We start from the raw sequence: 14,022 nt of genomic DNA, 5'->3' as shown, positions 1-14,022 counted from the left end.
CGTTGCTTAACTTCGGTCAAAAATCATGTTTGTTGTATGGGAGCCCCACTTATATTATTCTTTTTGTATTTTATTCTGTTTTTAGTATTTGTTGTTATAGCGGCAACAGAAATACGTCATCTGTGAAAATTTCAACTGTCTAGCTATCACGGTTCGTGAGATACAGCCTGGTGACAGACGGACGGACGGACGGACGGACAGCGGAGTCTTAGTAATAGGGTCCCGTTTTTACCCTTTGGGTACGGAACCCTAAAAAAGGTTTAAAGGACAAATCCAGATTAACAGGTGACGCCACCATGTTTTTACTTTGGTGTAAATTATTATTTTTTATTGTGACTTGTAGATTTAAGTTAAGCGTTAATTTAAACATCGATATTATATATTTCAAAACTACAATATTATACATAAAGTATATTCCAAACAAATTTACAATATTCGAATACATTTCACACCCATTAATTAGAAAGTCAATGCCCGGACGCCATTCAACTGTCTCCTATCTTCATAAATCATATCTGTGTATTTAAGATCTTATTCATACATGATGATTATGCACTACTTATTCAAACTATTTCGTAACTTACACATAATACTCGGAAACTAATGAGGGGTATTAGGTACAGTCAGCAGGGTTGCTAAGCTAATAGTATTGCTCACTGTACACTAATGTAGTGTCTTTGGCTAAGTTTCAAGATTTCTGACCGTTATAATACGTCTACTTTAGCTTCATAGAGACTGACTGTTACAAAAGCGTTTTTATGGGTATAATATTTCAGTTGTCTGAAAACAAACGACCGTTGTAATAATGATTTCTTTCTTAGAGAGATTCCTATATTTGAGAAAATAGTAGGTTTTATATTTCAAAATAAAAAAAAACTACTGTAGCATTATGCAACTTAATGGCGGTGTCTAACTGATGGAACTGTTTTGCAATAACAGTAAGTGTAATAATTATGTAAGAAACTTCATCAGACCGTGACAAGAAGGAAAAAAGCGGCCAAGTGCGAGTCGGACTCGCCCATGAAGGGTTCCGTATTTAGGCGATTTATGACGTATAAAAAAAAACTACTTACTAGATTTCGTTCAAACCAATTTTCGGTGGAAGTTTACATGGTAATGTATATCATATATTTTTTTTAGTTTTATCATTCTCTTATTTTAGAAGTTACAGGGGGGGGGACACACATTTTACCACTTTGGAAGTGTCTCTCGCGCAAACTATTCAGTTTAGAAAAAAATGATATTAGAAATCTCAATATCATTTTTGAAGACCTATCCATAGATATCCCACACGTATGGGTTTGATGAAAAAAAAATTTTTGAGTTTCAGTTCGAAGTATGGGGAACCCCAAAAATTTATTGTTTTTTTTTTATTTTTGTGTGAAAATCTTAATGCGGTTCACAGAATACATCTATTTACCAAGTTTCAACAGTATAGTTCTTATAGTTTCGGAGAAAAGTGGCTGTGACATACGGACGGACAGACAGACGGACAGACGGACAGACGGACAGACGGACAGACAGACAGACAGACAGACATGACGAATCTATAAGGGTTCCGTTTTTTGCCATTTGGCTACGGAACCCTAAAAAGGAGTGTACATGTTTTTAAAGGGTCGGCAGCGTGTAATGTAATGTACGTGTACATTTGTAACCCCTGTAGTTGCAGGCATCCATAAGCTACGGTAACTGCTGACCATCATTCGGGCCGTATGCTTGGTATAAAAACATTGTTATGGAATCGACAATTTTGATGAAAATTAACTAGAAGAGGCAGGCACAAGTAATGGGGAAAATAAATTTTACCAATTATCTCAGTCATTCAGTCAAAATACTTGTATTGACTATTACAGCCAAAAGTCCTGACCTTCCCAACTTCCCCCGTAACCCAACACTTGACAAACACATCCATCTTTACGACATGACATCTCAGCAAGATTGACTCGATGTCAAGGACGAGCGCGGCACATAACGCAAAAAAATGTATCAGCTGACATATCATTTGGAACATTACAACCTCGCGAGACCTCACTCTTGACAGTCATCGAGCTTAGATGGGTTTTATGCTCAAGTTTTCTCAGCCAGGCTAGGTTTAGCGAAACAGCCACCCTCGCCATACCCGGATCAGAATGATCCCCGACCGGTGACCCGTTCTAATACATATCTCGCTAAAGCGCGAGCTCAGTATTTCAGTGTAGTAAATTCAAGTGTGAAGAAAGGCTTCTGGATTATCCTCAGGCTGTCTTCCCTCCACCATTGACATATGTAATATGTATATCTAATGTCGGGCCTTACGGGCACTAAGAATGGTTGGTGTGGTTCGCTACGTATTCAATAACAGGTTGTGCCATAGAGTGACAACTACCGGCGCTATACAGGGTGGCCCATTTAGATCGGTCAGTATGGGAAAATCTGAAACTAAAATACATACGACGATCTCTTCTTAGGAACCATGACATCGATTTTAGTAACAAGAAAAACTGCATTGAATGGAATAGGAGACTTTCTTATCGGTCTCTGACCGAATAGAGGATGATAATAATTATTTTCTCCAATATGCTCGGAAATGTTCACCTTATTGTAGCAAAAATAGTACGGGAAGTTCTTCGTTATTGTCAAACTCTATTAAAAAAAAATCAAACTATCGCTGTCCTGTTCTAGCGGACGGGAATGAAAAAAACACTACAGTAATAACTTATTACTGTAGTGTTTTTTACTTTTTAAAAATAAAAAACGCAAACAGCTAATTATTATAGCCGCGAGCCGCGTCTACACGACCCGATCAGCTATCATTTCAAGCTATAGGATATAGTGAGATAGTAAGATAAACCACCTTACTTGTCTCGTTCTTACAAGACCGTTGTGCTCGTGTATGATCGTGCGAATACTGCTTAATAAAATCAAAGATTATTTTTATATTTTTTTAAAGATCTCATCCGTGTTCATAAAGCTTATATAGTTTGTCAAAGGACTTTCTCATTTCAAACATAGACATAGAGAATCATACTATCTTTGTCTTACACTAGTACTAGCACCCAAAAGTAAAGGATGGGTATAGTTCTTACTGACTGACAAATTGGTTTGACCAACTATATTGCACAATATATTGAATGAACGAATATTGAATGGTACTGACTGGCAGAATAAGTTTGTACCCTTAACTTTTAAAAATTAATTAAAGAGGGAAATTGTTTTTGACATTTTTGAAGTGAAGGTTCGATTTGAGTGATGCTTGATGCTTAAATAATTATTATTTTACCTTATTTCCTCGCATGTTTGGAGAAAAGCACTATATATGCCTCGGCAGGAATAGCAATTCGTGGATTCGTCTTCTTTGTCGGACTCCGCTTCGCGTCGTCCGACAAAATCGAAACTCATCCACGAATTGCCCTTTCCCGGCCTCTGCAATAATGTACTATATCCTCTCATCATCTTCATCTTCCTCGCGTTGTCCCGGCATTTTGCCACGACTCATGGGAGCCTGGGGTCCGCTTGGCAACTAATCCCAGTCATTGGCGTGGGCACTAGTTTTTACGAAAGCGACTTCCATCTGACCTTCCAACCCAGAGGGTACTAGGCCCGTATTGGGATTAGTCCGGTTTCCTCACGATATTTTCCTTCACCGAAAAGCGACTGGTAAATATCAAATGATATTTCGTACATAAATTCCGAAAAACTCATTGGTACGAGCCGGGGTTTGAACCCGCGACCTCCGGATTGCAAGTCGCACGCTCTTACCGCTAGGCCACCAGCGCTTCATAATATTATCCTCTATAGTCATATTATTTATGAACCCGACTTTGGAGGTCCATATTATTGACTAGTCGCAGACGTAACCGAACAATAAGCACACAGATCCATCTCGATGACATGGCATTATCAAGATCGTCCCGGGGTCAAGGACGTATTCTGACGGGAAAATTGACGAGACGAACTTTATCGGTTTTATTTATAGTATCCATTACTAGGAAAAGTATCATATGCCCCTCTCCAGGTTATTTAAAAATCTCGATAGACTTTTTGCCCTATTTTTATGATGGAAAAATGTACTCACACTGCCCACAAAATCATTAAAAAAATCAGCACGGATATGATGGTCGTTCGTATCTACGTGACAGCGTGATAAAACGGCGTCCATCACTGTCAATGGCTCGTTGTTAAAAAGTGACGGTTATTTTATCACGTGGATAAATCCAACCATAATACGCTTGCAGTTTGAGGATATTACGAGAACAAGCCCTTTTTCAGAAACAAACACATGTTTTTATTTTCATAACCTATCATCATCGTGTTTGATATTACTGTTATCGTTGTCGTAGTTGTTTGTTATTAATTTATTATCATGATCATATTTATTTTATTATATCATATGGGTTTTGACGTTTGGAGGCCTTATATATTTCTTATATAGACAAATGTATGTTATATTAATTATATTATACTCAATCAAATATTATAAAGTCTGACAATTTGACGAGAAAAGGCATTTTTCAACCTATTATATAACTTCGGATATGTTTTAATCCTGTAAATTATTTACGTCCTGCAATATTTCCATATTCACTCTTGAAATATTTCGATGTGAACTTCTTATATTTCATTTTCAAATAAATCGGAATACTCTCAAATACTTTCGTCCAAAGAGGAAGCGCCAGCAGCGTGCTGGGCACATTTAGCTGGGTACCTATGGCCCAATAGCATATGTATAATTATTTTTTTATATTTACCTAGTTATTGTAAATTTATCTTAAATTAAATTAAATAAACAAATATTAATTTTAGCCAACTACGCTGAACGTTTGAGTTTGATAAGCGGATCAATTTCCTTGGCGCGACATCCCACAAAGATTGTATTGTCCCGGAGTCAAGGGCGTATTCTAATACTCCCCGTTTAAGTGATGAAAGCAGTAATTTACGAAATAGGAGTATTTAACGTGCTACATTAAATTTATAAGACAATCTGTGGTATAAATTAGATAAAATACATTCCAGGACAAAAGTATGGAAACAAGCTTATAATGAATGGCACAAGAGATATTAAAGAAAACAACGATCTAAACAAATCTATTTACCTTCATTACTTCGTAGGTAATGTCGCAATTTTAAAGGACATTTATTATCTTATTTGCCACTAATTATACAAAATTGGGACTTGCAAACTTTGTGTTATACACCGACCCATAGGTTTGTTACTTATGTTCAGTTACTTTATTATGAATTTTGATCTCAGTGAGTTCAGCTAGTTAATTAGACAAAAGTAGTTAAACTTCTGAAGTCACACATAGTGGACCTAAAAAAATTATATTCTATACCATAATAAATCAATTCTTAATTCTTAAAATAGAAAAAACTAACAAAGCAAAAAGGCAACAATCGGCAGTTCTTGCCCTATCATTTCCATTGAATCTAGATTACTATAGCGCTCATATTTGGCAAGACAAACTAAACAATATTTTCTGCCGTAATAAATAAGGTTCCAAATAAAAATAAACAGCATTAAAACGCTAAACTGCTGACAATAAGGCTGTCTAAAAGCGGCGAAAACTGAATAAAAGTGGATTCGAAAGCTTATCGATATTTGGCAGAGGTTCTACAGCAGCTGCAAATCTTTTAACGGGGCGCATTCGACTGTGGCGGCCTTAGTGCTGTACCAAAGCTATATATTCCCGGAAATATTCCTCATACCAGGAAACATTGATTAAGATATCATAACACGCTCCTCTTCGCTTCGTTCGTCGTCGCACCTATCTTGACTCTGTCAAAAGACTATTTTACATGAATCCATATTTAGCTATTGAATGATTTGATGCATGAAATATATTCCAAGATTTCCAAGGGTTGTAAGTACTTATGTCATAATACGTCAAAATGATCTACTTAACCATTTGCGAAAAGTTGGTTGGCTAGTGAAATTTGGACAATAAAACTTTGGCGAAAAGGCAGGCAGGCAGGCAGCTTGAAAATCTTATTAAATTTTCTCTAACTTAGGTACCTAACTAGTTGTTAAATTAAGGAAATAATGGCAGGAAAATTCCTAATTTTTTCCTGAGTTTTACGCTTATTTGTAATTCTGTATTCTAATCTCCTGAGATACACTGAGATAGCGTATCGTCGCTCATGATTAGTGTAACCGGATTAAACATTGTGATGGTCTGATGGTTAACATCCATACAGTATGGAAATATTTCAGTGTACAGCACATCACTAGCGGAGCCGAATTGAACGAACGGCATTATGCGATTCAATGGAGACTGGGCACGTACGAACACTTCTTGTAAACCCCGACTAGACGAGATCGCTATAGAATATTATCCAGTTAGGGTTCCATAAGTACAGTAAGCTGGAGAGATAACTGATCTCCCCCCCCCCCCCTGGAAACATTTTTTATACAGGGGGGTCAGTTATCTCTGCAGATTACACGAAGGCCAACCACTAGACCAGCTAAATATAGTATACATAAAGCCTTTTCGAAAATTTATATTTAGCGTGGATGGCGATAAATAAAAAACCCACGGAGTGCATGTTAAGGGGTCCACTGATTAACAGTCCGCCGGACGATATCGGCCTGTCAGTTGTTCGGAACTGTCAACTTTTTGTTCTAACTGACAGGCCGATACCGTCCGGCGGACTGTTAATCAGTGGGCCCCTTTACATGGTCAAGTGACGATTTCCAACCACGTCAATCTTGATGGACTTATACTAAGTTACTAGGAATCCAAAAGTTTCTGGACTTATACTAAGTTACTAGGAATCCAAAAGTTTAAACAGAACCGATATTTTATTTAAACGGCTGTATTTTGTTAACACCTTTAGTGCGGCAATTACGTTAGCTCATACTTGTAAAGGGTCAGTAAGACCTGTGCCGCACTGAAATATATGTTTTTATTAAATATATGGGGCATTATCTACGAAAAGGGACCTTATTGTCGATGGCGCTTACGCCGCACAGCGTCGCGCGGCATTGTATTTATATCGGAGCATCGTTAATAATGGCGTAAGCGCCATCGACAATAAGGTCCCTTTTCATAGATAACGTCACATATATCATTACGGAGCCCGGGGTGGGTTATTTCAGTGGGTATAATTGCTTTCATGTTTAGTTTCCATTTAAAGTTAGATGTATTAAGGTTTATTGATAAAAAGGTTGAATTTGTAATTGATCTCAGATCAAAACAAATATTATTGGTAATATACATATAGCAATATTAGGTACCATTATTGTAATACCTAATTTAAATGTTCTTACAAAATCCATGTTTACGTTAGTGTAATCGAAATAATCAATTAATCACTCAAACAAACGTGAACCGATTAATAACTGAGTATCGGTTTCGCGCTAATTAACCTGCCCCAGTATGCGAATCGAATCGGGCTCCATTGTATTGTGAACTTTCATCCGTAAGATTTAATTTTATATATTTCATAATAGCATTACATTATAAAATGTTAAGCTGTGTTAATTTATATGAATTGGTATACATTATGATATATAGATCCACATAAATAATAGACATCAAATAGATACCAACATTAAAAAGATCAACCAATACATTGCAAATATGTGAGAAGAAAAAAAAGTAAGTGGTGTATTTTGTGAAGTTAGGGCTTGTAGAGTTAGGACATGTAGAGATAGAAGCGTGGCTGTACATGAGATCTGATGACTTTTTGACATGCCATATGGTTCACCCATATGGTCTCGACTTGGCAACATTTTACATGAAAATATTTTTGGTGGGATACCTACAGTTTTACCGACTGACCCGGGCTCTGCCAGCGATTGGAATATAGGGCTCATGTTTCAACGTTATTAACGGAACATTACACGAAAAAAACATTCATTACGTGACTGGGTATTGTTACTTACTTACAATTTGACATCACAAGGATGTCATTTTGTTATCATTCGTGCGTGCATCTCGCTCGCACTAATTCGTACATGTATTGGGTATTGGGCGAGCGAGAACGCACAGGCGAATGTAACATTGATAACTTAATTACATCTTTTTGGTGGGAAACTGAAAGTGACAAATTAAGGTTAGAAACAAATTAAAAGTGAAAAAATTCACTGTCTTGGGTGGGACTTGAACCTACGACCACTGGATCGCTAGCCCAGTGCTCTGCCATCTGATCAACCAAGACCTTACCAAATACAGCTAATATTTCCACCATAGTATGTATAGCATCGTAAGAAGACTTTTCTGCTTGATATAAAATTAATTTAACTGAAAGTGTCATTTTAAAATTGAATATAATTCGTAAATACTGTCAGTGATTCTTTATTACCATAGACTAGGAATCCTCTAGACGGAGTTTAGAACAATTATTTCATGAACCCGATGCTGCTAAAAATACTGGGGTGCGGGGGACGAGGTGAACTAGTCCCTTACCATGATTGGTCCGTTCAAAGACACGGACATCGCACAAAGACACTTTGACTCGAAAATGGAGTAAAACTACCGTATATTTGTGGCAGAGGGGGTAGCGCTACTATGCTCAGTCTGGATGATGTCTTGTCTGTGTTTATTTATTACACATTCCATAATTTTTGTGTGTGTTTGAAGCAATAATTTGCCATTATTCTATGCAAAGATACCCATCGTAAAAACAAGCATTCAGGGTTCATAATTAAAGATTCAAGCTTTATAAGAGAACTTAATACTTCTGGCAACGATACCTAAGGAAGTAAATAGATATATATTATAATCCGGAGTCAGAACCCAGCTTCCTTAATTGTACCTTAATAAGGAATATTCTTACCGATTGTTAAAAGGCAGTGAATATTTGATCACGAAAATCCATCGTAATTTTCCTCTAGGAATAATAATTGTAGACTTAGGTAGGTTTTTCAAGAAACAATTTTAAAAGCGTACATTTTCGACTACGAGGCTTATTCTGGTTATAATAACAGGTAAGTAATCAATTTGGACTCGTTTTATTATGGTTATAAGTATACATATTTAAACCTTATAGCGAACATTATGGCGGATTTCAAGCCAGAAAGAACCATGGACTAAACCGAAAGATATTTTTTCTACTCGTCGACTGCAATGCTTGAATTAAAACTTCGTATACCAAAGTGAAATTGCATACTTTTTTCACTATGGGACCCCAACACAACTATAATATTCATTTCAATACCGTTTAGTCAACTATAATGAAATTGAGCAATCGAAAGCGCGGAGCAAGTACCAGGGCCTCATGAGTTACGAGAAGGTGTTGTTGATCAACCGGCCGGGGCGGGGGCGCGGGGCGCTGGGGCCGGGCCGCGTACGAGTATGAAGGTATCGCGGCTGCTCGCGCATCTTTACTGTATACTTTTGGTTTTTTTACCTACATATATAATTCTTCTACTAGTTTTAAGTATTTTTTTTGTTGACTCGTAGAAAAAGTATTGTATACAATAGTGATTGCGTGAAGCTTGATTATAGCTTTTCAATCTCGTACCTTTACTTAGGCAACTCAGCAAGCTTCGTTGCCTAAACACGGTACTCGACTGAAAAGCTCTCCATTATATCACGATTGTATAAAATACTAGTTGGTGCAGGGTCATAAGATTTAATGTGCAATGTAGAAAATAGGGTATTTGACAATTTTTTATGAATGGTATAAGTCGATCAGGTTTGTTTTGAGGATCAAATGTCTGTACGGGATCCATTGTCTTAAAGCAGTACAAAAGTATCCACAAATGATGTTCAAAGTCTGGCACCCACACTTTACTGACGAAACGCTTCATAGAAAGGCAATACATCGTGACGTGACCATGTAACGTTAGAAGCAGTTTCAATGTATGGAAAACAAGGAAATTGCGATTTTGTCGGTGAAATATTGCGTTTATGTATAATGGTTGCTATACAATATTTATTTAATTAAAATGTAAGGAATCGAATGGTATCATTTTTTTTTCTATTTCCAAGTTTAAAAAAAAATTGTTGCAACATAAGGGCCCCCCCACATCTAGCGTCTCCCGAACCTCGACGCCTCACCAACGCCCGCGCGGCGTCGACGCCGCGCTCCCGCAGCGGCGACGCGACGCTGCGACGCCTCTCGAACGTCAACGCCACAACAACGGCCGCGCGGCGCCGACGCCGCGCCCGCGCAGCGCCTCCGCGACGCCAGCGGCGACCAACGTCCAGTCAGACGCTCCGACGCTTGACAGCCGCCACTGACGTCGAGGAGGCGCGGCGCTAACGCGGCGCCAACGCCGCGCGGACGTCACTGCGACGTCGACGTTCGAGAGGCGCCGCAGCGTCGCGTCGGCGCTGCGGGAGCGCGGCGTCGACGCCGCGCGGGCGTTGGTGAGGCGTCGACGTTCGGGAGACGCTAGATGTGGGGGGGCCCTAAGGCCTTGTATTTTTTTATTATTCCCATATATTTTTTAAATTGCCAATGTATTGTATTAAATTGCTCATTGTATATCTATTTAACTAGATTTCGTTACAAAATTCAACATTTTTCAAATACCCTATTGTGACACAAAACTATTTCATGTCATATATACATACATAAGTAACATATATTATTATACGAAATAAATAAACACAGGGAAGTAGGTACATACATACATTTATACCCATTATGAAACATCATGAGGACGATAACTGAATCTTGTCACACAGACGATTGCGCAACATGCGCTTGAAAGTAGATTTGTTCTGATCTTGTGGGTCTCCTTACATAATATGAAATAGGATAAAATCGAAACTTATATTATTCGAGTTAGCATGTAAACAACTTGTTTGGGCTGTCTACAGTTCACGTAATATCTTTTTTTTTGTAGTAGGCCTCAAGGGTTCTTTCACAAGTCAGTACGTACAAGATTTACAATGACACGTAAAATTGTGAATACATTGCAATATTTATAAATACCAGTACTGCGGAATGGAGTATCGAGACAAACCACTCTGGTTTAACGATGCTTTTGGATCTAAATATTATGTAATTGTGATTTATCTCTAATAAATAATAATTTTAAACAATAGCCAATACCTGGGTAAACATTACATTGCAATAATCTTAAAATAAATAATTACTATAATATAACAGAGATGTATATATAGTCTCTGTGGTTAATAATACATTAAATTTCGTAATGTAAAAGGTCCCCAATGTTACAGTAGAGTATTAATACTCTACTTGGAAACTCAAATTAGTAATCTTGTACCTATTGTTATTGAAGATGACTCGTAGACTAGTATGAGCTAGTATGATGTATTTTTGACCTACATTTCAGCCTTAATTTTCTTAAGATATGTGATCACCGCAAATTTTTGTAAAAGATATATATCAACTATTTGGCTCTTGACAATGAATGCACTGGGGACTGCAATTAGTAGAATTAAAATACGTTAGGTACTAATAGTATACAAAGTATCGATACACGCAGGTCTGCTTTCTAATTAGATAGTATATAATTATAGTCATTAGTCGAAGACCCAGTTTGACTGTTTACCATCATCTATAGCATAAACCTAATATTAATACATATAGTCTGGAAAACATATTTTATGTGTAACAGTAAAATGAAAACTTTTTACAAAAATATAAAACCGACTTCAAAAAGGATTGTAACCTCCCACTACCTACTTACTTACTTACTTAACTAACCATAATATAAACACCCCCTTTAGATTTACCCCTGAAATTTGGCCATGTGATTTAGTCGTGATCGTCTAGTCTAGCGTTAGGACCCCTCGAAGTGAACCGCGGTACCCTAGGTTCTTTAATGAGTATCAGCTAAATTTAGGACTCTGATTTTATTTACAATTACCTGGACTTTGGGAAAAATATATTATGAAATTGGAAGCACATTTATTATGATGTTAATGAGTAACTTACTAGAATAATTTATTAAAATACAGAAATAGTACTGAAAGTTACCAGAATTTATTATTGTAATGTAAATGTTGTTATATTTTACTTCAAATAATGTTATTTAGGTAAATGCAGCATATATGATAATATGAATATAAAAGAAATATGTTTGATAAAATGAGTTTAAAAATGGGGTTGGTAAAAGCCTGCTACAATCTATTAAGCCTCCGGGATAACATATGAGTAGCACTCCTGGGGTAAGCCCATTTACACCCTAGCATTTCAAGTTAATATTATTAACTACCAGCTTCTATACGAAATATGCTACCCATACGCTCGATGCAGGACTGGGGGCTCCTAGTCCAATCAGCAAGGTCAATTGGAACTCCTACCCTACTCTTTAGCCAGACGGGCTATGACCAACACTTCGGAACCTATGCGTACCTAGATGGCTATGGAAAGAAGTGTCAAAGTATCCATCAGTCATCAAAATTACTATTCTTTTTTATTTCAAAAACTAGGGATGCGAATCCCATTTCCATTCCCCAGAACTAAAATATAAACTGTATTTCTAGTCTTTTAGAAGTATAAACGAAGTACTAAGTTTATTTGTTAAAAATATACTATATTTTATGAGACTGAAATATCAAGATGAGCATTATTTCACTCAAAATTTCCTTTGGATTACTCCTGCCTGCCAAAGGTTCCCTAAAACAGCTAGACGTCGATTTTCTATCTCCGAATAGACTGTGTTCCTAATCCCAGCTTGATATTTAAGATTTTATTGTGTAAATACCTTAGAAACAAGATTATAATACTCAGTACCTCGTCTCTACACCAGAAAACCAGAATTTCATAAATAAAAATAGAGATAAGATTTTACATTAATTATTTTCCCCAAATAAATTAAAATATTGGAAGATTTAAGCAGTTGAAACCCTATACCTATTTACGCACAATTTTAGTTTAGCAAGACCGTAGTTGAAGTCCCTTAAAAAGAGAAATACATCAGTTTTACAGACCAAAACGAACGAACGAACTCTAAATTCCGAATAATTAGTGTGTGAATTTACCCTAAACCTACCCTTGTCCCTACTCTAGTATAACCAAAGCACAGTTCGTACTTACCATCGACCTGGTACTTTGGAATATACGCAAGTGTATCCCTACTAAGAAGCTGTAAGAGTTCGGCGAGCGATTCCGAGAATGCAACCTAACAGCTCGTGGACTTGTCTCCCCCCATGGCGGGTTGCACAAAGGCAGGGTGGCAACATGGGTAAGACAGGGCCCTATTATGTATATAAGTGGTATAAATAAATATATTTAATATACGAAGCCTCCAAATACTGTAGATTTCAAATGGGCCCAGATTACTCCGGATGATGCGCACGTGACATCCCCATTATTCATCTAACAGCTGGACATTGGAGAGCTAAGGAGGGAGACGTTTTTCATCTTCTATGTTGGTAAAGAGAAGGTGCCAAGATAACCCTCATCTTGGAGCAAAAAGACTCCTAGACAGCTCACATTTAACACCGCAAGGGGTGAGCGGTCCAGCCGGACAAACAGTCAGTCCAAACAATGATCTGGTTTTAAACTATATAGCAAAAGACCCCATAGTAAAACACTAAAATAACTAGGTTCAATTTTATGAACCAAACTACTCACAAAATCAAACTAACTAAACACAGAAGTGAAATTCCCTTAAACACCGCTATCTAAGTTCAGTTTTATGACGATATTGTCCCCACAAAACCAAACACAGACACGCCTTCCAAGCCCCTGTTATGCAACGATATTGTCCCTGCATAACGTGACGGCACTTAGAAAACCACAGTGTAGAAAACTTCACTATAACTACACACAGTAGCAAAGAATCCCCGCAATGGCCCAAGTTCAGTTTTACGACGATATTGTCCCCGTAGAACTAAACACAGACACACTTTCCAAGTCCCTGTTATGCAACGATATTGTCCCTGCATAACGTGGCGGCACTTAGAAAAAACACTGCGTAGGAAACTTCACTATATTTAAATCCCGTACTCGGTAACAAAGAATCTCCACAAAAGTCTAAGATCAGCTTTCGACGATATTGTCCCCGTAAAACCAAACACAGACACCATTTCCACGTTTAAATTCACCAGGATAATTCAGCGGCAAAAACAAACATAGTAACAGTAGTAGAGGAACTTTGCTCACCGAATATTTAAA

General features: G+C 37.4%; 1 protein-coding gene and 1 long non-coding RNA gene across 2 annotated transcripts in view; one reads left to right on the top strand and one right to left on the bottom strand.

Moving 5' to 3' along the window:
* LOC134657029 (uncharacterized) overlaps positions 1-3,762 on the top strand; it is a 39,616-nt gene extending 35,854 nt beyond the window's left edge. Inside the window, exon 2 of the long non-coding RNA XR_010097584.1 lies at positions 3,595-3,762. This is a non-coding gene — a long non-coding RNA (uncharacterized LOC134657029). The remainder of the gene's footprint in view (positions 1-3,594) is intronic.
* The window catches only part of LOC134656855 (uncharacterized), a 494,896-nt gene that overhangs the window by 381,667 nt on the left and 99,207 nt on the right, over positions 1-14,022 (bottom strand). The gene's annotated exons all lie outside the window — the stretch shown is intronic.

Source organism: Cydia amplana, chromosome 19 (assembly GCF_948474715.1).
Source record: "Cydia amplana chromosome 19, ilCydAmpl1.1, whole genome shotgun sequence".
NCBI classification, from domain to species: Eukaryota; Metazoa; Arthropoda; class Insecta; order Lepidoptera; family Tortricidae; genus Cydia; species Cydia amplana.
The sequence above is the reverse complement of the archived record's forward strand: the minus strand, read 5'-3'. Positions and strand labels throughout refer to the sequence as shown.